Source organism: Phoca vitulina, unplaced genomic scaffold (genome assembly GCF_004348235.1).
Source record: "Phoca vitulina isolate PV1807 unplaced genomic scaffold, GSC_HSeal_1.0 scaffold14, whole genome shotgun sequence".
Lineage (NCBI taxonomy): Eukaryota > Metazoa > Chordata > Mammalia > Carnivora > Phocidae > Phoca > Phoca vitulina.
In genome coordinates this window covers 20,719,292-20,744,754 of record NW_022589717.1, presented here as the reverse complement: position 1 = coordinate 20,744,754, position 25,463 = coordinate 20,719,292, and the positions used below count along the sequence as shown (strand labels likewise).

Below are 25,463 nucleotides of genomic sequence, written 5' to 3'. Positions count from 1 at the left end.
CATGTAGTAAGGGACATACATTGAGCACTTATAGATACTCACTGTGTAACTGAATGAATAAATGGATTGGTTTATTAATACTCTAGTAAAATCTTATGAAAGACATTTACATCAGCTTCTAAAAGTAAAGCTTGCAATTACATGGTGAAAAATGATATTGTTGTTTTCGTTATTATTATTACTGTCCATGATAGAGTGTGAGTAGAAAAGCAATAGATGAGCATAGAAATTACATTGAGAAAAATCTAAAAATGAAGGTCAAAATTATCTTCCCTAGGAATCCTCTTCTGCCAGATGTCTAGTTTGTTTTTCTTTCATGTCCTTCAAATGTACTCTCAAAAAAGTTTCAGTAGAGGCTTCCCTGATCATCTTTTATAAAATGAGCAATCCCTTGCTTCCCACCTTGAACATGCACACCCTGTAACAAATACAGTGCTGCTGGCTGAGAACTGCTATTAGCCCTCTCTGGGAATTGCCCAGGGTGGAAGAAAGCCACCTCACAAGGCCACACCCCCTTCCCAGGGGACAGCTTGCAACCACTCTCTGGTCATTGCAGGAGCATAAAGACCTGGCACTCCTTTGCCCCAACTCAACACTACTCTAAAGGCCCGTCCCAGCTTCCCAGAGGGTTGGCAGAGGCCTAGTTGTGTCTACTTTATAGCCCAAGTTCTCCCTCCACGCAATCCTGCTTCATACCCTTCTCTGACAAGTGTTTGATCCTTTCAGTAAACTTTCTGCATTTAATCTCCATCCAAGGTTCTGCTTCCTGGACACCTGACCTGTAGCATTCCTTCCTTATTCCGCTTCATTGTTCTTCAGCACTTCTTACACTTACTGCTCTATCATATGTCCATTACTGTCCTATTAGATATTCACTTTCTACAGTATTATGGACCATGCCTCCCCCCTCGTTAAATTGTAAGCTCCATTTCAGCAGATACTCTGTTTTATTTGCTGCTGTGACCACAAGACTTGGAATACCATAAGCAATAGATTTCAGTGGTAAATATTGAATGAATGAAAATTGGAATTTGCAAAACTATATCCTGATTACACTGCCATTGCTCAAAAGTTTTCTAAACCTCAAATTTCACTGTCTGCCAGAAATCTAAAGTACCTACAGTGGCATACATTAATTAAGATCAGAGCAGAAATGAAGAATGTGCAAACGGTATACCCTAGCATAATTAGGACTGCAGCATCAAGAGTTAACATTTCCAGACAATGACTTCTGTTATATTTCTCTAATTTGTGTAACTTTGTTTATAATAGGCATCTTCAGAATAATGATAGCTAGCATTTACATAGAGTGCTATGGGTCACAAAGCACTGCACATATTATTTCATTTGGTTTGATACTGACAAAAATCATGCAAAGCACATTGAATTGTGATGTCACTTTTACTGATGAGAAGACTAAGTCTCTGAGAGCTTAAATGACTTTTTCAATGACACAACTGGTACCTGAGTCAAATCTGGGTCCACAGACTCCAAATCCACTGCCCTTTCTCTCAGGACACCACCCCAATAAGTCCCTAGAGAGTCACTCTACAAAACTAAATTTGTGCTGTAATGCCTGTCAGAATAGCAAAATGTGAACACCTCAGCCACCCATTTTTTTAAAGATTTATTTATTTGAGAGAGAAAAAGAGAGAGAGAGCAAGGGGAGGAGCAGAGGGAGAGAGAGAGAGAGAGAGAATCTCAAGAAGACTCTGCACCAAGCCTGGAGCCCAATGCAGGGCTCGATCTCACAACCCATGAGATCATGACCTGAGCTGAAACCACGAGCTGGACACTTGACCAACTGAGCCACCCAGGCACCCCCTTAGCCACCCATTTAAAAAACACCCTACCTGCAGCTTATTTAAAATAATTTTTTTTAAGATTTTATTTATTTATTTATTTATTTGACAGAGAGAGACATAAGGAGAGAGGGAACACAAGCAGGGGGAGTGAGAGGGGGAGAAACAGGCTTCCCGCTGAGCAAGGAGCCCGACGTGGGGCTCTGATCCCAGGACCCTGGGATCATGACCTGAGCCGAAGGCAGACGCTTAACGACTGAGCCACCCAGGTGCCCCTTAATTAACTCTTTTTTTTTTTTTTTAAAGATTTTTATTTATTTATTTGACAGAGAGAGAGAGAGAGCACAAGCAGGGGAGTGGCAGGCAGAGGCAGAAGGAGAAGCAGGCTCCCCACAGAGCAGGGGAAGCCCAATGTGGGACTCGATCCCAGGACCCTGGGATCATGACCTGAGCTGAAGGCAGTCGCTTTACCAACTGAGCCACCCAGGCGCCCCCCTTAATTAACTCTTGACTGTATATTTACTTCAGCAACATTTTGTGGAAATTCTGAATAGTGTGTTTGTTTCATTTTTTATATCTGTATTTGTGAATTAATGCCATAGATCTTCTGGACAAAAGACACATCCTATTTGTTACTTCTTATATCTCTAGACATTCATTTACAATTCTTTGCCTTTCTATGGAAGAAGATATGTATAGTTGACCCTTGAACAGCACAGATATAAACTGTGTGGGTCCACTTATACATGGACTCTTTACAGTACAGGACAGTAAATGTATTTTTTCTTCTTTATGATTTTCTTAATAATATTCTCTTTTCTCTAGCTTACTTTATGGTACAAATACAACATATAATACATATAATGGACAAAATATATGTTAATCGACTGTTTATGTTATCAGTAAGGCTTCTAGTCAACACTATGTTATTAGTAGTTAAGTTTTTGGAAAATCAAAAGTCATATGTGGATTTTCAACCACATGGTGGGTCAGTGCCCCTAACCCTTATGTTGCTCAAGGGTCAACTGTATTTTACCCATCTGTAAAATTGACTTGCTTTTGATTGATAGTGACTTTTATTCTCTTTTGCATATTTCAAAGATAGAAATATAAATAAATGCATATAGTGGTGCCTGGCTGGCTCAGTTGGTGGAGTGTGTGAGACTCTTGATCTCGGGGTTGTAAGTTTGAGTCCCTTGTTGGGTGTAGAAATTACTTTAAATATATAAAATCTTTTAAAAAATTCATATAAGTAAAAAAAAAAGAAAATTACATATAGCATCTCCACAAAGAGATGACATTATCATATTAATATTTTTGTATATATCCTTCTAATACTATACATATGATACTATATATGATATGTATATCATATAATACTTATTATTTTATTAATTTATTTTTCCTAAATTTTTTCTGATGATACAGAAATGTTGTCTTCTCATTTGAACATCTATAAATCAATTAGGATTTAAAAGACATTTTAAGTTTGTAGATAAGTTCTTACCAACACTAACACATACAATTAATATGATTATCTACAGCAAATAAGTAAATAATGACCTGAAACTTACACACTAAAAATAAAAGGAAAACATATATGTAGAAAATCCAAAAGAATGGACTAAAATATTCCTGGAACTAATAAGCAATTAGAGTAAGGATGCAGGGTACAAATTTAATATACAAAAGTCAATTGCTGGGCACCTGGGTGGCTCAGAAGGTTAAGCTTCTGCCTTTGGCTCAGGTCATGATCCCAGGGACCTGGGATCGAGTCCTGCATCGGGCTCCTTGCTCAGCAGGGAGCCTGCTTCTCCCTCTGCCTCTCTCTCTCTCTATCTCTTATGAATAAATAAATAAATAAAATCTTTAAAAAAACCCCAAAAAACAAAAGTCAATTGCTTTCCTATATACCAGCAATGAACAAGTAGAACTTGAAATTAAAAACACAATACCATTTACATTAGCACCTAAGAAAATTAAATATTTAGGTGGATATCTAACAAAATATGTATAAGATCTATATAAGAAAAACTACAAAACTCTGATGAATGAAAATTAGGAACTAAATAAATAGAAAAATATCCCAAATTTATGGATAAGAAGACACTATATTGTCAAGATGTCAGTTCTTCCTAACTTGATCTGAAGATTCAATGCAATCCTAATAAAGGTTTCAGCAAGTTATTTTGTGAATATTGACAAGCTGATTCTAAAGTTCGTATGGAGAGGCAAAAGACCCAGAATAGCCAACACAATATTGAAGGAGAAGAAAAGGTTGGAGGACTGACAATACCAGATTTCAGGATTTATTATAAAGCTATAGTAGACAATACAGAGTAGTTTTGGTGAAAGAATAGACACATAGATCAATGGTACTGAATAGAGAGCCTAGAAATAGACCCACATAAATATAGTCAACTAATCTTTGGCAAAAGAGCCAATGATGGAGAAAAAATAGGCTTTTCAACAAATAGTGCTCAAACAACTGGACATACACATGAAAAACAAAAATGAATCTAGATATAGAACTTACACTTTTCACAAAAATTAACTCAAAATAAATCATATATATATATATAATGCAAATCTGTGAAATTTCTAGAAAACTTAAATGAGCTTGGGTATGGCAATAATTTTGTAGGTACAACACCACAGGCATAATCCATGAAAAAAATAATTGATAAGCTGGACTTCACTAAAATTAAAAATATCTGCTCTGGAGGAGCTGTTCGGGGGCGCCACCAAGAGCTGCCACATCCAAGACCAGGAGCTGCTGCCATCACAGCCATGGTGTCAGTAAGTAGCACTATGGACAGCTCCCATGAGGCCATGATGCACAATGCCCAGATGGACTACTATAGCACCTGCCTAGCAACCTGCTCATCAGACAGGTCTGTTATAATCTCCAGTGTGCTCAGTGGAGGGCAGATCCTCATCACCAACCTCAGGGGTCATGAGGGTCCTGTGTGGCAAGCAGCCTGGGCCCACTCCATGTATAGGAACATCCTGGCATCCTGCTCCTATGATCAGAAAGTCATTATCTAGAAAGTGGGGAAGAGCACCTCAAGGAAGATGCACAGGCACATAGGCCACAAATCCTCAATAAACTCTGTGCTGGGCCCCCCATGCCTACAGCCTAATCCTGGCCTGTGGGAACTCAGATGGGGTCATCTCCCTGGTGATGTACACTGGAGAAGTCCAGCAGGAAGTGATGAAGATCAACGATGCTCCCATTAGTGGCTGCAATGCCATCAGTTGGGCCCCTCCTACTGTACCTAGAAGCCTCATAGACTAGCCATTGGGGCAGAAACCCAACTACTTCAAGAAGTTCACATCAAGTGTCTGTGACAACCTCATCAAGCTGTGGAAGGAGGAGGAGGACAGCCAGTAGAAGGAGGAACAGAAGCTAGAAGTGCACAGTGACTGGGTTTGAGATGTGGCCTGGGCCCTCTCCATTGGCCTTCCCGCCAGCACCACTGTCAGCTGCCCAGTGTGAGGACAGGCGTGTGTTCATTTGGACATGTGATGACAACTCAGGCAATGCGTGGTCACCCAAACTGCTGCACAAGTTCAATGATATTTTGTCGCATGTGAGCTAGTCCACCACAGCCAACATCCTGGCTGTCTCAGGTGGAGACAATAAGGTGACCCTGTGGAAGGAGTCCATCCACGGGCAGTGGGTGTGCGTCAGTGATGTCAACAAGGGCCGGGGTCCCGTCTGCTTCTGTCACAGAGGGCCAACAGAACAAACGGTAACAAGACAGGTGAGGCCCAGCTCCCCACCTGCTGGCTCCAGGACTGCTTCTTCCTGGACCAGCTGACCAAACAGCTGGGAGGAACAGCTCCAAGATTACTTTTCCAGGAGTAGTTACAAATGCAACCAGATTGATTATCTGTGTAACATGATTTGATACGGTTTGTAATCATGCTGAAAGCATTCATATTAGGAGGGAAAAGCTATAAATGATCTTCAAATCTATTGTTTCAAAATATTTTTGGCCATTTTTATGTACCTTTTGGGTTCAGGCATTATTTGGGGGTTTTGTTTCTAAAATAGTTAAATAAACTCATATTGCTTCTCTGGAAAAGACAATGTTGAGAGAATGAGAAGACACATCACAGACTAGGAGAAAATATTTGCAAAAGATTCATCTGATAAAAGATTGTTATCCAAAATATATAAAGGAACTCCTAAAACTCAAAAATAAGGAAACAAATAGCCCAACTAAAAAATGGGCCAAACATCTTACCAGCATCAAAGAAGATAAACATATGGCAAATAAGCACATGGTAAGATGCTCTGCATCATATGTCATCAAGGAAATGCAAATTAAAGCAACAATGACATACCACTACACACCTATCAGAATTGCCAAAATCCAGAATGCTAACAACACCCATTGCTGGCAAGCATGTAGAACAATAGGAACTCTTATTTATTGCTGGTAGAAATGCAAAAAGATACAACCATTTCAGAAGATAGTTTAGCAGTTTCTTATAAAACGCTAAACATAGTCTTACTATATGATCCAGCAATCACACTGCTTGGTATTTACCCAAAGGTGTTGAAACTTATATCTACGCAAGAAACCTGCACATGGATGTTTATAGTAGTTTTATTCATAACTGCCAAAACTTGGAGGCAACCAAGATGTCTTTCACTAGGTGAAAGGATAAAGAACTGCGGTATATCCAGGCAACGGAATATTATTTGGCACTAAAATCAAATGTGCTATCCAGTCATGAAAAGGCACAGAGGAACCTTAAATGTATATTACTAAGTGAAAGAAGCCAATCTGAAAATTCTACATACTGTATAATTCCAATAATATGGACACTCTGGAAAAAGCAAACTATGGAGGCAGTAAAAAGAAAAGTGGTTGCCAGGGTTGAGTAAGGAGAGATGAATAGGTGGGGCACAGAGCATTTTTAGGGTATGAAACTACTTTGTATGATACTATAATGATGGTTACATTCGTCCAAACCTATGGAATGTGCCCCACCAAGAGTGAATCCTAAGGTAGACTCTGGACTTTGGAGGATTATGATACATCGGTGTAGGTTCATCCATTGTAACAAAGGTCCCACTCTGCAGGAGATATTGATAAAGGACAAGGCTATGCATGTGTGGGGGCAGAGAAAATCTCTATACTTCCCTTTCATTTAATTTTTTAAGAAACCAAAAATGAAAAAAAAAAAAAAAAAAGTCTAAATCAGTAAATGGAAAGGAAAATATGCCTTTGGGTTTTTTTGCATACCTGATTTCTATTAACCAGTATACCCACTAAGCATACAAGAGAATATCCAAGCATCTGTACCTTGTGATGGCCTGTCTTAGTCTGTTCAGGCTGCCATAACAATATGTCACAGACTGCATGTTTTAAACAAGAGAAATTTATTTTCTCAGGGTTTTGAAAGCTGGGAAGTTCAAGATCAAGGTCCGATGGGGTTCAGCTTCTAGTGAGAGCTCACTGGCTTATAGATAGTTGCCTTCTTTCTGTGTCCCCATATGGTAAAAACAGAAATCAAGTTCTCTGGTATCTCTTCTTATAAGGACACTAATCCTCTTAGATCAAGATCCCACCTTTATGACCTCATTTAAACTTAATTACTTCCATAAAGACCCTATCTCCAAATACAGTCACATAGGGAGTTATAGCTGCAACATATAAATTTGGGAGCGAACACATTCAGCCCATAACATGGCCCAACCCTAAAAAAAGAATGGATCTAAATAATATGCTCTCAAGGAAAGATTTTGGGGGGCAACTGAATATACAGCAGTTAGTGCCCCCAAATCCTCTCTAGGCAAGGCATGCCACTATCCAGATAGTAGCTAAGGTATTCTACAAGTCAATTCATTGCTACTACTTAAGTATCACTTAAGTCTCTGTTTCCTTATCTGAAAATAGGAATAATATTTACCTTGAAGGACTAGAGTAAAGATTAAACAAAATTGTGAATGGGACTGCCAACCATAGAATTGCTACATAAACTCAATAAATGTCAGGAGAAATAAAAGAATAACAAACTGTTTCAGATCACCTCAATAGCTTCTAGATTAGCTAAAGTTCATGAAGGTATGCTCCAGAGTTTTAACCCAGCACCGAGGAAAAATCTGACTTTACTCCACAAGCCATGAACATATACTAAATACTCGCTTACTCTCTGCCAGGTTCTGTGCCGGATACAGGGTTTTCTATAGCATATTAGCCTAGGTAATATATATTCTTAGGTGGAAATGATCAGATTTAAGGTGTTTAGTTACAGCTAACATATAATTAAACAAGCACATCAGAGGGCAGGGTCTACTGGTAACAGTCTTTGGGGGCCTTGGAGCTATATGTCACTTTTTCTAAGAAGTGAGTCACTCTTTTTCATGGTTATTAAACCCAACAATGATGACCACACCTCCTGAGCACACCTCAGTACTAGAGCTCATTGGCTTTCAGAGTCCTCTGGCTCCTCAAGGAGGAGGACCTGTGGTAACAGTGATGAGACTTGAAAACCCCCTTTATCACACCAACAACGTCACAAAAAATGGCGGCTTTCCATGGAGTGCCTTCCTGGGTAACGGACCCTGAGTTAGGTTCACCACTAATATTACCCCATTTATGTCTCACAAACTCTGTGAGGTTGGTACATTCATTATTCGATGGGGGAAAGAAGTAGCTTCAAAAGTGACCTGGCCATATAAAAATATAAGGGGCTGAGCAAAGTTTCAAGCCACAGTCTGTCTAACTCTAAAGTCCATACATGAGTCTACCACAGGCTGGTGGATGAGGGGCAAATTAAAATCAAGGAAGACTGACAATTCAGAATTCTGAATTGCTGGCAAAGGCATCTTTCATTTAACTTTCAGTAAAGGCTGAGAACTGAGATGTAACATACAATCCAACTTTGTATCAGAGTTCTGACAGGAATGACAAAAAACAACTATTACAGGCCAAATGTGAAAGAAAATGAAAATGATTGACTTTTCAGAGCTATTTATTTTCACCCAGAGATAGAACTGATATTAAACTCTTACTTATATCGGGTAAGGGATCATACATATTGTCAAGCTCTGAATCTGATTATTACCATGGCACTGAGCAATGCACTTCAGTGTAAACAGAATAATTCTGAGCTTCATTAAAAAAAAAAATTTTTTTAAAAACTACCTGTGGAGGAGAAATCGTAACTTTCCTTTGGTCTCTTTTTTTCCTGATTGGTGAACATTTTTGCATTTTTCAAAGACATCGAAGTAAATTCTACAAGGCTTAACTTGTCCACACGACTTTTGTTATATCTTTTAGTGCTGCAGGACAAAGCATATCTCCTTTGCTGTGGTTTGGGTCAAGCTTGAAACACTGGACTTAAAAAGAAGGCAGAATTGTGCTGTATACTGAAAATAGTCCATATTTTTCTCTCGGGAATATAAAAGTTTTAGAGGTGAAAAATAATTGAGAGAAAGGGGTAAAGGAAAAATACTTTTTTTTTTTTTTGGATCATATGTAAACATCTATAAGCAAATTCTCTCCTGAAACATCAGTAATAAAGTAAATTAGTAGGCTAGCAGCCCCATCTTCCCCCCTTATACAGAGTCTATTAACTGCTCCTTCTTTTCCATTAAGCTTCCCCAAGGTGGTACACCATGAAGAAAATTGTTTGGAAAACCAGATAGCTTTATAAGTACTCTTCACATGTCCTTCTGCCACCAAAATTTAAAATAGATCTCTTTACCTACGCTGGCCCCAGCCGAAGTAATGAATAGCACCCTTCCTCCTGGTGGCTTTCACAGACTTCTACAGCTTTTTTACCCAAGAAGTCATAATGCATCTGCTTGAAAGAAATATATTCAGCTATCTCAAAGGCACACCTTCCAGAAAAGGCCCCTAAAATTGATTGTTTAAGATAAAATTTATTAAATGTTTTAAGACATGTTCTCCCAGACATATCCTACACCAATTTACTTGTATTACTGATATTTTAGGATAGGACCTGTTTTTAGATGTTTACATATGATCAAAAAAGCTTTTACATTCCCAAGAGGAAAACGTGGACTATCTTCAGTACCTAGCAAAATTCTCTTCATCTTAATATCTTTTAGGTCTCAGGTTAATGCATACATGAAACCATAGATTTGTTCACGTATTTTAAGAAAGTGTATAGGCTAAAAGAAACAAAACAAAGTGAGGATGTAGGACTAAACGGGACAGAGTGAATTGTATGCATAGGTATAGATGCCACTCACAGGAGGGGATGTAGCCAAACCCATATCCATGCCCTTCTCCCATGACTGCTTCCGGTTGTGTCCATTCTCTACTCAGAATAACACAAGTCAGCATATGTCATTGACACAAGTGTGTGCCAGGGCATATTCCTAAGGCCAGCTAGAAAAGGGGATCTGGACTTAACTCTCTTTGTTCAGCATAGTTAGAGACCTGAGTCCCTCTACCTACCACTTTTCATCTATTTTTTTGAAACTTCAGGGTTTTTCTTGTTTTTGTTTTTGTTTTTTTAAGATTTTTGTCAGAGAAAGAGCACAGGCAGGGGCACTGGCAGGCAGAGGGAGAAGCAGGCTCCCTGCTCAGCAGGCGGGGCTCGATCCCAGGACCCTGGGACCATGACGTGAGCGGAAGGCAGACGCTTAAGGACTGAGCCACCCAGGCGTCCTGAAACTTCAGTTTTGTGAGCAACTAAATCTTGGCTTGGATTAATGTTTCTGCAATCTTTAACATACCTGGTTCCCAGTTTAAGGGCAACCTGATTGGATTGCATGCCATAAACCTAATTCTTAAAGACTTAAACTTTCTTTAATTAGACTTTCGAAAGCTAAGGAGACCCAGAGATAATTACTTTTAAAATCTTTATAACTCTACTCATATCCATGTGCAAATAGATGCTCTGTTATCAAGAAATGACTAAATTAAAGCCCAGTAGGTGTCAACCTATGTTTTGAGCAGGGAAAGGAAAGCTCCATAGTGATTAGCTTGAGTGACAAGCTGTCTAATTTATCTCTGCTGAGTGAAATTTATTCATTTGCCAGGAATAACAGTAACACAAAAATAAAAGCGATGCAAGTGCCAAGTGATTTAGCATGGTAATGGAATTACATCAGGCTGCTGTGTGGGGTCTGGGTTTTAGTACAAGGGTAGGAAATCAATTTCTATTATCTAGATGATCGTGCCTTTTCTTTATATGTCTTATACTACCAATTTGAAACACTCTGGTCTTCTTTACTATTTTTCCCTAAGAAAAGCCAATTAGAGGGTCGATGCTTTTACTTTTACATATGTAGTCTGTCAGTGTACAGAAATTGAGTCTTGTCTTCCAGAAACACAGAGATAACATAAAATGCTAAAGTTCTCCTGTGTTGTAGAATTACCTTAAATATTTGATTGATAAGGATTCAAACTGTAAGTCAGACTACAAAGATTCTACTATCAGCCAATATTCTAAACAGAAATTGCAAAATATGTGGGGATGGAGATAAAAAAAAACAAAACAGAAGAATAGGGGCCCAGTTTATAAAAGAACAGTGATTGGCTAAACCCTGTTTTTATGTCCTTCATATTCTAAGACTTTCAGTGCTTTTGTGGGTGGGTTATGACATAGAAATGGGTTCTTTAAGGAAAGCAGCTCTATGAATCACACATCCCTTTAAAAGGCAATAAAAGCTTGGTGTATGAGTGACACCAATTAAAAATAATAATAATTCTCACTTTTTATTCTAACGGACCTCCTACTGACCCATGCTCCCACCTGTCCCCATCCCATAAAAGGACAATCCATCAAGAGGTCTTATGTACGTATGGGATACTTTATTTCTTGTAATTCTATTTTGTCTTATAAAGATTTATGTAGAAGCACTTGTGAAAATAGAATATAGAATTTGCACAGCTCTAAGTATTAGAGGCTTGGGGATATGATCTTTCTAATTTTGAACTTCAGAAATGTGGCAACAAAACTTTGCTTGCAAGAACAGATAAGGTCCAACAGATCACAGGTCAAGTCAAGTGAGAAAAAAACATTAGATGATTACTATGCCTGTGTTCCTTATCCTGGAGAAATAAATCTGAGATTTGGTTCCTCTTGGCGTCATGAAACTCAACTGCAGAAATCCATCTTTTTCTTTTTACCCTTTTATGGTTTATAGAAAAAATGCCCTCATCGGCAAGAAATTTCTAGTGCCAGGGTTCTGGAACTCACAACCCCTGCTATTCTCACATTTCAGCATGCCACTTCGTCAGGCTTCACCTGGAAGGCAGTTTCTAGAGATAGCAATACATGTGTATTTTCCAGCTAACCCAGGGATCACCTCCAGTTGTGGCGGACAGCAAAAATGAGAAAAGTACCTTCTTGCATTTTACTATCATGGTGATGAAAAATGTTACTTTTAAAGCAAGAAACTAAATTGGAAAATTTACTGAGGTCCTAAAGAGTGAAATAAAGGTCATAGAAATAGATGCCATGTTGCAGTCAAGTAAAGTGGGTTGTAGTACCTGGAATAGGACAAAACTAAAGTAATATTGTAAATTAGTCCAATTAATCCTACGCTCTGGGTAAGAAATTCTGTAAGGATGAAGCTGAGAATATCTTTCTCAAAATCCATTTGCCTCATAGTAAGATTGTTCAAGTTTTATAGAAAATCCAAAGAATTGGTCTGATTTAGGGAAAACTCAGAGGAAGTTAAGAACCTTGACAGAGGGGCGCCTGGGTGGCTCAGTCAGTTAAGTGTCTGCCTTCTGCTCAGGTCATGATCCCAGGGTCCTGGGATCGAGTGCTGCATCCGGCTCCCTGCTCAGCGGGGAGCCTGCTTCTCCCTCTGCTCCTCTTCCCCACTCATGTTCTCTCTCTCTCTCTCAAATAAATAAATAAATAAATAAATAAATAAAATCTTTGAAAAAGATGTTGACAGAAAATCATTCGACCAGTAAGTCTGGTGTTAAAATTTAAGAATGTGCCCTGAGATTTTGCTACAATTAGAGTCTATCCAACTGTCTGGAAACAAACAAATAAATAAATAGGAATTTGTTAAGTTCTGGAACACCCATAAAATGAAATACTCTGCAACTGTTAAAGATTATCTCAGAGAAATATATTTATTATAAAAGAAAAATTCAAGATGAAAGTAGAAAATGTCACATAGGTGTTTTATGGGCCATTTTGGATATGTCCACTTTGATTTAGGGGATATTTCACAGCCCTAAACCAAGTCCTGTTAATTTCATTTTTGAAAAAGAAAGAAAAAAAAATCAATCTTTGTGCTACAGAAGCTTTTCCTCATCCCCAGCACTAGCCACCTCTTAGTCTCCAGAGTAGGTGAGGTGTCAACAGAGGTGAGCCTAGGAGCTAAGTGACAGAATCTGCAAAGGTAAAGATAGGATGACAAAGACAGGAGGTTTAAAATGCCCAGAGCATCAAAATGGATGTGTGTGTAAAAGAGGTAACAATTTGCATGTATTTGATCATATTTGCAAAAGTGACTTTGTAAATATCAAGGGTGGGTGAGATGGTGGGGAAGCATATCTATCAAGCATCGATGAGCAAAGAGGAGAAGGTTTTAGGGAAGTAGTACCAAGTAGTACTTGGTAGTAGTACAGTTGAAAATACTCTCCTCTATGAACTAACAGTTCAAATTTTAGATAGCTATGCTTAACAAATAAAACCAAAACACTCAGGTAGATACCTATGTTTAAAAAAAAAAGCACCCAGGATTTTATAAACAAAAAAACTTCATTTCAGTCTTTTTTTATTTCAAAAACTTGGGGGCGCCTGGGTGGCTCAGTTGTTAAGTGTTTGCCTTCTGCTCGGGTCATGATCCCAGGGTCCTGGGATCGAGCCCCACATCGGGCTCCCTGCTCAGTGGGAAGTCTGCTTCTCCCTCTCCCGCTCCCCCTGCTTGTGCTCTCTCTCTCACTCTCATTCTGTCAAATAAATAAAATCTTTAAAAAAAACTTGGAAATGTTTAACAAGAAATAAATAAAATGTACATTTTTATAATAGAATTTTATGTGCAATTAAGAGAAGTAAAATAGATTTATGTTATAGATGTATCACGTGGAAAATGTATCACTGAGTGGACAACACCAACAATGAAAGATACATATATATTGTTATATATAATATTATAATATATAATACTAGATATTACATATATAGTATTGGATTAGGAAAAAAAAAGTTTTTCCCTCCCTCCTGTGTCTTTCTTTCCTGTGTGTCTCCTTTACTCTCTCTCACCACCATACTCACAACAATCTGACACCAGATGTGTGGAGGTTTTTCCCCACACCAAACAATTCTCGGTGACACCAGCTGTGTGTCTTACAATTTAACTCCAGCTAACACTATCTACCTCAAGATAGTGTCAGATGCCTGGGGTTAAGGACCCTGTCCAGGCTTGAGGAGTAGGCCCCCAGGTTATGCATGACTTCTGTCCTATTTGGCTAAAATTTTCAGGTTCCCAAGGCCCCCTCCTCAGGTTTGATTAATCTGCAAGAGTGGCTCACAAACTCAGGGAAATACTTACTTGTATTTACCAGTTTATTAAAGGATATGATAAAGGATACAGATGAACAGCCAGATGAAGAGACACATGGGGTAAGGTCTGGGAGGGTCCTGAGTGCAGGAACTTCTGTCTCCGTGAGTTGGGGTGCATCACCCTACCGGTGTGGATGTGTTTGCCAACCTGGAAGCTCTCTGAACCACACTCTATTGGGATTTTATGGAGCTTTATCACGTAGGCATCCACATTAACTCCATTTTCAGCTCTGCTCCCTTCTCAAGAGAATGGGAGCAGGGACTGAAAATTCCAGGCTTCTAATCATGGCTTGGTCTTTCTGCTGACCAGCCCTCATCCAGAAGCCCTCCAGGAGTCCACCCAGAGTCACCTCATTAGAACAAAAGACATTTCCATTGCCCAAAAAATTACAAAGTTTTCATGTGCCAGAAATGGGAGTCAAAGACTATCTTTTAGAACAAAAGATGATCCTAGTGCTCTTACCACTTAGGATGTTACAGGGGTTTTAGGAGTTCTGTGCCAGGTACTGGGGGCAAAGTCATATATATATATACACACGTACACATACGTGCGTGTGCACATAAACACATATACACATTCTATTATCTCAAAATTACAAACAACAGTTTCACAAAACAACAGAGTTTCAAAGCACAGATTTTACAAAGCAAGGCTTTTTCTGTATTCCAAACTATATAGAGTAACATCTCCCAATTTGTAAGACCCTCCCCCTTTGAAGCCAGAGTCCTCTTTCCATTTCTACCATCTTCTCCTCCAAGAATTCCAGAGGAGGGCGCCTGGGTGGCTCAGTTGGTTAAGCGACTGCCTTCAGCTCAGGTCATGATCCTGGAGTCCCTGGATCGAGTCCCGCATCGGGCTCCCTGCTCGGCGGGGAGTCTGCTTCTCCCTCTGACCCTCCTCCCTCTCATGCTCTCTGTCTCTCATTCTCTCTCTCAAATAAATAAATAAAATCTTTAAAAAAAAAAAAAAAAAAAAGAATTCCAGAGGATATCTGAGATACTAGGCATATCTCAGTCAGCCTAAGTTCCAGAAGGTCTTATCAAATCTAATATTGGTTTCCTTTTGTTAGAGAGCAGTCACATTACTAGAATTTGGCTTTTGTTTTTGTTTAAAATAACACCGATTTATCAGATTCGTCTATTGTTTCTTTTTTTCCTCAAGAGGGGAAAAAGAGTCATGACCATATTTCTTACCTAAGTACTAGTTTAAGATGAAATGAAGAATCAATGCATCAAAGATTTCTTTGCAGGGGTAAGGGCAGGGGAGTTGTGTAGAAATTGAAGAATGTATAATCACATTTTGACACAAACTTATGAATCCAGAATCAATACGTTTAAATAGAGCCAGACCATTAGTTTCATTTGGAAGCGTGGGCTGAACTACATGACTTGGATGAAATTCAGTGTTATATTTTGGCTCTAAAGCCACCTAATATAAACAACAGTTTCACTAAAGCAACAGAATATCAAACCACATAATTTCACAAAGCCAAGTCTTTTTCTGTGTCCAAAATGTTTTTTGTGTTAGTCTCAACATTTCCTACATTTCTACAGAGAAATTAAAATTAGAAATGACATAAAATTATTCAATATTACTTGCAATCAAGCCCCATTTTGCCGGCACTTGAAAATTGAGTGTGTAGCTATTTAGGAAGATGAGTTCCATTGATGTTGATGTTTTGCTATGATGAGCTTTGCTCAGTGGCCCAGCACATTGTTCTTTATCACCAGACCTAATCTATCTACATTTCCTTCCTAGCCAAAACTTCATATATATAATAACTCTTATTTATTCAACTGTCTGTGGGGTGGCTGACTCATATCATCAATTTGGTAGGCAACTGGCTCTTATTTTCTTCCTTCCCTGAGGTCCCTCTATGCTTCCCTCAGTAAGATTAGAACAACTTCCATTTCCTGGGAACTGAAAAATAAGAGAGTATCAGAATTATTTCTCTAGAAAGGAAATGTTTTACCTCCCCCCCCAAGAGTGAGACTTCCCAATTTATAGGACCCTCCCTTCAGAGACAGAGTAAGTCCTCCCCATTTCCAGAATTTCAGAAGAATTTGGAGGTGTTGGATAGTGAATCTGACCCACAGTGAGCACTCAGATACACATCAGGGTTCTGGCTAAACTAGTCACCCAAGATTGCGCTAGTTGAGCATTCTTTTAGAATAGTTCTGATTGGGTTAAATATATTTTGTAATGTTTTAAAGAAAATGAGATGCTATTTTTGGAATCCTACCTGTTTATAACTTGGTCACTAGGGCACTACCTATAATTTTATCATTGATTATAACTAACTACAATTACCAGGAATAGTAAAGCTGGATGATATATAGGAAAAGCACAGGATTAGGAAATTTGGGTTCTCACACCATTCCTACAAGTTATTTGCTGGGTTTCCTTAATTAATTATCTTAACCTCTCTGTGCCTCCACACCTTCTTTGGCAAATGGGGAATGATGAAAACTATCCCACCTACTACACACAGTTCTTGTGATGATTAAATGAGATTAAAAAAATTCCAAAATTAGTTGAGAACTATGAAGCACTGTGCATACTCAACAACAAATTACTTCGAATGACCTGAGAGACATAATCTATCAAAAATTTAAGCCAACAAGGAAAAACACACTACCAAGAAGCAGCTGCGTATTTCTAATTTACAATATTATATTTATTATTTAAAAATGTTTTTCTACATGGACTGGATATGTAAAAGGAAAAATTGTTTCTTCATCAGTCATATCTTTCCTTTGGTGAAAACCACTCGGATCCCTCCCGATTCGCCTTTGTGCCCTCTCTCTCCCACACCCTCCAGAGCCAAGCCTCCAAGTCCTCAATTCATCTCCTCGCCTCATACGCACTGGTAATCTCCACTGAGTCAGGCCTTTTTTTTTTTTTGCTCCAAGTGGCTGGGGAGAAAAAGAATTAATTGATTTATATATGTAAAACGTTCAGAAGTAACTCTAACTCGAGGCACGTTGCATTCCGGAGATCACAGGATCCCATCCGGACTCTGTTGCCTCCATCAAAGGGCTCAGCCTTCCTTTTTTCAGTCACAAGCCCTACACAGGCGAAGGCAGGAAGGTCACCAGCCACTCCGGCCTGACGTCCACCGGTAAGCAACCTGGATGGAAACAGTACATCTCTCCCAACAGTTTCGAGAGAAGTCCAGTGCTGACTTTCTTTGGGCTGAGTTGGGTCCCCCATCTCTTGCAGAGCTGAGCTCGGACCTGAGAGATGGAACACACTCATTGGCCAGCCTGGATCACATGCCTGCCACACCCACCCACCGCCCTTCAAATATGAGCCCCCCTTCCTCCCCGGGCCGCGGTCTGTCCCAGCCCAAATTACACAGCCTGAGCGTGTAGAGGAAGTGGCTTTCCCTGTAATAATAATGACAGAATGATCAGAGGAAGAAAGAAAAATAGAGGCTGGTCAAGCAAAACATACGTCCATTATACCGTCCTAACCTAGGCTGTCATAATCTACTTTCCCCCTCTAGGTTGAATAAAACTGACCTGAGTTAGTCTTTGTAATATTAATTTTAAGTGAATGTTTAAACTTTTTGGTATTTTTTAATTTAAAAAAATATTCATTCCTAAATTTTTAAACATTAAAAGAATTAAAAGAAGCTACAGATACATATTACCCTAAAAGTTCTCTAACCAGGCTGCTTCCGTTGCTACAAAACAAAACGTCCTGGTTGCATCATTTGCTTGTGCTTACTGTTCTCAGGTTCCCAGTCAATTCCTCCCTCAGGGCTCTATAACCCTAATGCGAGTTCATTTTTTTTTAAATGTGCACAAATCAGAGTTTACATCTGTGACCAAATTTATGCAAAAAATCCAGACACTTTCCTTTTAAAATGTACAGACACTATGCGGGTTAAACTGACCCCATCTGTTTTTTCACTGTTTTGCTGCCTCTTTTTGATGCAGACTTGTTTCTCCTCATATTTATGTCTGCTTGCTTCTAAAATACTGTGCATTTGAACAAGTGCATCCAAGTTGTGCTCAAATGAGCTCCTCTTTATTTACTCGCTATATGTTGGACATCTTTTATTCCCTATCTTACAACCCTTAGACTTATCCTTCAGCAATTGCTAACCAGCTGCAAACATCTATCATCTGACAATCCCTCACCTCAGCTGGACCCCCTTTCTCTTGCTTTCTTCCCCTGTATTTCTCTACTTCCTCAACATAGGATGACCACAAGAATGTGCTCAGCCGTTCAGGCCTATGTGAAAACCTGGAGGTGTGAGAATTTAATCCCCTTTGGGTCAACCTTGGACCCATGATGGCAAGAGCCAGTAGATAAATACTCCCTGCGTGCATAGGGCAGGCAGTTCTGAGGGGCATTTAACATAGCTCCTCAGAGGGACCTCAGCAGAGCTGAACCCCAGTTGCCTACACCAATAAATCAGTTTAGCATTCAAGTAAACCTTCAATTTGCTTTCTTTCTCTCCCTAGTTAACTATTCTGAGTGTCCCCTCTCCAGTTTTCTGGGACTACCCCGCCCTCCAAATAATTTAACTGCCCCGAATCCCAACTCAGTGCTTTAAATTTGGGAGCTACGGGAGTATCCAAGCTAAGACATTCTATGTTTACCTGTGATGAAGTTGCCGGTTGTAGACTATTCCTCATGCCAAGAACAATTTGGCTAAAATTCTAAAAGAAAAAGAATTACTTGTTTGAAGGCACTGGAAAGCTTCCAAGGCAGTCAGAACTTGAGGTATCAAGCCCAGTGAGAAAGAAAATGCAGAAAGATAAGACGAGTTCTGAATATCACTTACCCCTCAGGGCTTTGCTAATTCTAGATGTCAGTTGAGAGATTAAGAATCCTTATCCGCTGCTAAAGAGCAGAAAATCTAAGTGAGTTTCTGGTAATTTTTCAAGGCTGGGTAGACCAAAATTAGAGTTTAATGCTGTCAAGGCAGCCAGGATCTGAGAGTTTAAGCCTAGAGGGAAGAGAGGTGCAAAAAAGTAAGAGTGATACTGAGCTGGGTTTTGTTTTTTGTTTTTTGTTTTTTTTGGTCAGGGCATTTTGTGAATTAAGCTGATGAGGGCAAGAAGCTAAGAAGCCAAGCATAAAGCCATTGAAAATCAGAGCAGATTAAAAAAAAATCTTTTAGTGTTGAGAAGATAAAATCGGAGGTTCTCATTTGAAACCTTTGGGATGCTATACCACTCAAGAAGGAGATTAAATTTTAAAAGACTGAAATCCAGCTTTTGATCTTCTAGGTTCACTTGATTATGGTGATTTGCCTCCAGTAGAGCTACCAAGCAGAGGATACAGAAAACTCTCTGGAAAGAGATAACACAATCCATATCATCTCCAATTTTTCATTTGCAATATCTGGTATTCAATAAAAATGTACCAGGTATACAAAACAAAACAAAACAACACAAAGCAACAACAACACAACAACAAATAGGAATGAGGGGAAAAAACAGATAACGGGAAAAGGCTCAGAGATGACCCAGATATTGGAATTAGCAATCATGGGCTTAATATAGCTACACTTAAAATGTCTAAGAAAATAGGCAAAGTGGGAAATTTCACCAAAAAAACTGGAATCTTTTAATAAGAGTCATATAGAAATTCTATGTGCAAAATACAGTAACAGAAATTAAGAAATCAATATATAGATTTAACAACAGATTGATTATAGCAGGATAAAGGATTACTCAATTATAATATTGTAAATTTAGACAATGTAGGTGGTGTTTTGTTATTGTAATTAATTGTAAGTTTTATTTTACATTACAGTCAGTAATTTTCTTTATTGGTGAGGGCAGGAAAAGTCTAAATGAGTTTACTAAAAAAAAAAAGGGTAGCAAAAAAATAATAGTTGGGAAGAAATATTTCTCTCAACAGCGACCATTTATACGGTTCAAATGAGTTGTGAGAACCTTCACTACATATCTGTACTTTCTTTTTTAGATTTATTTTTCTGTATGATGAAAAACCAAGGTAAAATTGAAACTTAGATCATAATAAGGCTAATAATTAGGTTACGATAATTATAAAGCTTATTATAATTAAAGGACTCTTAGTAATGGAGATAAAGAGTATGAGCACTATAAAGACCATAGAGTTGAAACTGCCCAAGGTTAAGAAATGTGCACAGACTGAATCTTGGTTTTGGTGCATAGTATAAATGTACAAAGTGAACTAAAGAAAGTCATAACTTGTACACAAAATTAGAGAATAAGAGTTAAGTTATATAGTATATTAATTTAGGTGCCCATCAGACAAGACTTCAAATGTAAGCAATTTATTTCTACAAAAATAAGTAGAAGAATACATGAGTAGAACTGGTCAAGGATAAAAGTTATGTTATCAAGCCAGCTACCACTGTGGGTGTTTAATATCTATGAGCTCTGAGAAATGGTATAAAATATGTGCCTACAGGTCATCCCACTAGAGGGGCAAGAGAGCTGGGGTATTCACACACCAACTCTTATCACTCATTGTTTGAGCGTGGCTCATGAGGGGATGGGGCTAATTTCCCAGAACTTCCAGCTTAGAGTTTGCATGCACAGAGCAGTGCTCTGCTCCTTAGGAGAAAGCCCTTGACAAAAAAGATGCAAATACTCTGAGCTGGTGTCACTGAGTCCCTGGAGCAGACTGCAGCAGTAAGGCCCAAGAACTAAGGGTGAGGCACTGTGAGCATCTGCTTCAGGCAGGGACTGAGCATGGTGAGTAATGTGGTAGGCTGATGGCACTAAGGGCCCAAATGTTCACCTCTTCTCGTATCTATGCCTTTTGCCAAGTGACTTTGCATTTCCTCTCATAACAATGAGGGGCCCACCTCCCTGCTTCTGGATCCTGAGGTTGGCCTTATCATCTGCTTTGGCCAATGGGATGACAGCTTTTACGTGCAGAGGCTTAAGAAAAGCATTTTTGCACTTCCCCTACCCCTCTGGCTCCTCTGACTTCGCCATGAGACCTACTTGGGCTAGCCTACTGAAGGATGAGACAAAGTAGGGCAGAGCCAGGTCATCCCAATCATCCCACATGAGGTCATACTGGATCAGCCAACTTGCAGCCAATCTCCAAGCATGTGAGACCAGAAGAACCAAATGGCCCACAGACTTATGCACTGAATGAATTCTTATTGTTTTAAACAACCACACTTTGTGGTTGTTTGTTAGGTACCATATTATCATGGCACTAGATAATTAGTATCTAGAAGGAGTGTGCTGCCATAGCATAAATCAAACATGTGGAATTGGTTTTGGACAAGGTAGAAGACAGAGGCTGGAAAACTGGCAAGGAAATTGCTAGAACAGACTAGAAACATGGTAGCTCATATTATATAGTCATGAAACATTGGGTGAAACTGTCATGTAAGGTAACTTGAAGGTATAAAATGTACCTTATGAATTTCTGGACTTCACCTCCAGGCAGAATGTTGAAAATATCAGCTGACTCGTATTAGTTGCATATAAGGTATACAAGAAGAAGAAGAACTTAGAAAAGAACACACACACAGTTTACAGGGAGAATTTTGTGGGAATCCTGAGAGGCCAAAACTTGCTAAGATGGAAACCAGAACTGTTTCTTATCCCTACTTTCTCAAGCCAGAAAAAGATTCTCAAATGAAGACATGGTCCCAAGATTAAGATAAAATCAAGGGTGTGGCCATCATACCTTTTATTAACACCTTTTAAAGAATGAAGCCAGGGCCCAGTAGGTGCTCTGAGCTGGTCAAAAGAACTTTGGGGAAAATTTGGGGTGTTGCTCCTCAGTAGAAAATACCCACAAAGTAGCAGTGGTTAAGTGTAGAGAGGCATAACTGCAATCTGACTATAGAGACTACTAACCCTGAATCAGTGTTGTGCTTTCTCTCCCCTCTCTTCCTCTTCCTCTCAGTCTTTAGCTCTAAGTTTTTCTCTGTCTAAAATTAGCAAATATCCCTAAGTCATGACTCTGAGAATTAATAAAAGGAAACCTCATTTAAAATGGAGTCAGGAGGCCAGAGGAGGGAGCTCTCATGCCTTTTCACTCATTAATAGCAGACCCAACAGGAAGAGATGGACCTTGCACAGGGACACTACTTTAATATCCCAGCAAGAGGAAGAAAGGTTTTCCTCCTTCCCTGGCAACAGGCCAGCCAATGAGAGACAGTCACAACTCAACCAATGAGAAGCCACCATACTCTGAACTCCCGGTTTACTCCAATGGACTTTGTGTTTATAATGGCCCCACCCAACTTCCCCTTTCTCTCTATAAAAGAGTGTTCCTTTCCTTTGTTCTGGGGACTTGCATATCGTGTTGTCATAGCTGGCTTATCCCAGATTGTAATTCTCCACTATTCCCAAATGAACCTGTTGTGCTGGTAAAATAACTCACAGTTTTCTTTTTAAGGTTAACACAACCTAGGGTCAGACTCAGGTAGGAATTAGCAATTTCATACCTTCTATCACATTGCATTTGCAAGATGGTTCCTTTTGGAACCAAACCCAAGATGTGTTGGCAGATTACTTATCATCTTAGCAGTTGGAGCCTTCAATGATGCTTCTTTGTCCTTTCAAATTAATATAAATAATTGTCTAACAGTTAACAAACCAACAACAGCAAGAGCAAGCTGCCCAGGGAATACAACCTAAGGAGATTGAAATAGTCAAGACATTCCAGAGTCAAGGGTGGGGAGTTGTTGAAAGAGAACTCTGGGACAATGCACTTGTCAGAAATGTGTCTTCGGAGGCTGAGGATAGAATCTGAGAAGTTTAGTTTGTTTATCACTCCCAACTTGAGTATTTATTCTGCACGCATTAACTAGCTCCAAGGCTTGCTGTTGGCCCTCTACACCATACAATGTTTTAATAATCAAATACCTTAATTTCCCAGGAGTAGCACCTGGTTTACAGTTACTGACAACACTATAGGTCAGAAAGACAGACACTGCTCTTTTGAACTTGACTTGAAAAACTCCTTTTTGATCTCTATAGCTAGAGGCAACAGAGTTAATAAGTTTCAAACACTACAATCTCCAGAGACTGTACCTTTTCTCTTTCTTATTTGGAAAAGCAAGTATGAAATAAAAATAAGTATAAAAATCTTACCATGGAAGTAGTTAAATTTCTAGCCCAAAATATTAAAAAATACTTAACAATATAATACTTAATAATAAAAAGCAAAAAACCACATTGGCTCACAAAAGGACCAAGCCCACGTCTTCTGACTCCCAATCCAGTGCTCCTTCTACTGCTGCCTCATTTGAGTGGATGTTTTACATACTATCAAGATTATTTCTATCCTAGATAATTCTAAAGTAATTTTCTTTAACACTGAGACTCTATAAATGGTTATTGAGAATAAAAACTTTTTTGGGGAAAAAAAAGGCGTGTTACAACCAGTATATATTATGATGTCATATTTGTTTTTTACATCTAATATAATTGACAATTGAACCAATTTTATTCCTATTAAGTTGAAGACACTTCCAGTTAATTGACCAAAAACAAGATTAAATCTCAACAGAAGGAAAGCCAATATTTCTTGATTATCTTTGAAGAATATAGGAATATATGAAGGAAAACAATGGCTTTTCACCAAATGTTTTAAATCAACCCATGTCGGGCTTGTAATTAAAAGGGGATCCTAAGTAGGAATCACTAAATAATATTTTGAAATTGAATGAGTGGGATTATGGTCTGACAAATTATTATTTAAGTTCATGTAACCTTTATCTCTAAAGTAGCCCTCCAAGGAACTAAGAAACCCTAGAATGCCTGGAATGAAAAGATTTTGAAAGGACTTCCAATGTTCAAGCAAAATCATACATAAACCAAGCTAGTGGTAAGGGTTGGCTTATTAATTTTGAGCAGGGATTATATTCAAAATATTTAACCACTTATATCACATGTACCAGTCAATCAGAATGAATACTGGCTGACGAAATGCAACACTGCCGGCCAGCTAAATACCAGCCCCAGTTTTAGGTAAAATTAATAGAATGACTTAAGCAGTAAGGGGCCATATTTTATTGTTTTTCCCCTAAACCTTTCATATAAATGCTTGAAAAGGTAGGAACCCATGTTCTTTAGCTACCATATTAAGAGATGTTCTAATATTGATGCTACAAACCAGTGGGGCATTTCTGACCTGAGGGCAAGTATTGCTTGGCCTGCACAGCATATGTTTAATGTGAATTAACTGATAATATCTTATAATAAATAGACTTCGCATAAAATGTTTTAGCTTCTCTTGAAATATCAAAAGTTCCGTAAGTAATGACCTCACAACCCCTCATGACAGCAAGACCCACCAATTGCTCCCTTCGGAAGGGACAAGCTCCCTGTGTGGACGCACTTGCCACCAGCCATGCTCTACACTCTAACATGTCATGCTTATGGACACTTGAGCTTGGAACCCGGGTAGAGCTCAATTAGTCAAACTACTGTGAACAGCCTCAAGCTTCCCATGCCTTTAAATCATCTAATTAGAGGCCCTCTGCCCTATGTGTCCTTCCACAAACCAATCAAACTGTTGGCATAAATGGAAACAGCTTCAAAGATAAAAAAGTGACTTGGAAAAGAATACAAAAAGTAAGAACAGGCTGTCTACAAAAAATCAGGGTACAAGACTATTTTATGATTTTACCCAAAAAAACACATAGTGTTTCCTGGGTCATTTCCTTACAATTTGTCACAATGCCCCTGTACAAGCAGTTATTATTCCAAACACAGTGCCCTAAATTGCAATTGGAATTGGATGTCAGATGAACAATTTCATGTCTCCTAAAATTTTGATTAAAAATTCAGACTTGTTTTATTTTGCTAATAAAGACCTTAGCTAGCTGTGGTTGGCTGAAGTGTTAGACACAAAACAATTAGTGTGCTTTGACTCTTCTTATGATTCAGAAACACTCATTTGTAAAATCCTCATTCTATAATCCAACCTAGCTTATTAGACAATAAGAGTATAAAACACTCCCAACTGTAAGTGTTTAATAATAGTGATTAATATTGATCAAAAAAGGTATAGAAGAAGGATGCAAAGCCCAGTCAGTATCTTGTCATGTCAAATAAAACTCACTTCCTTTTTTTTCCAATAGGGTCTCCAGATTGGTAGATCAGGGGAATGTGGCTACATAGTGTATCTACAAATAATAAGTG

General features: G+C 38.8%; 1 pseudogene; it reads left to right on the top strand.

Annotated features, from left to right (window-relative positions):
- The first annotated feature begins 4,589 nt into the window (after positions 1–4,589).
- LOC116637289 lies at positions 4,590–5,561 on the top strand (annotated as a pseudogene).
- The last annotated feature ends 19,902 nt before the right edge of the window (positions 5,562–25,463 follow it).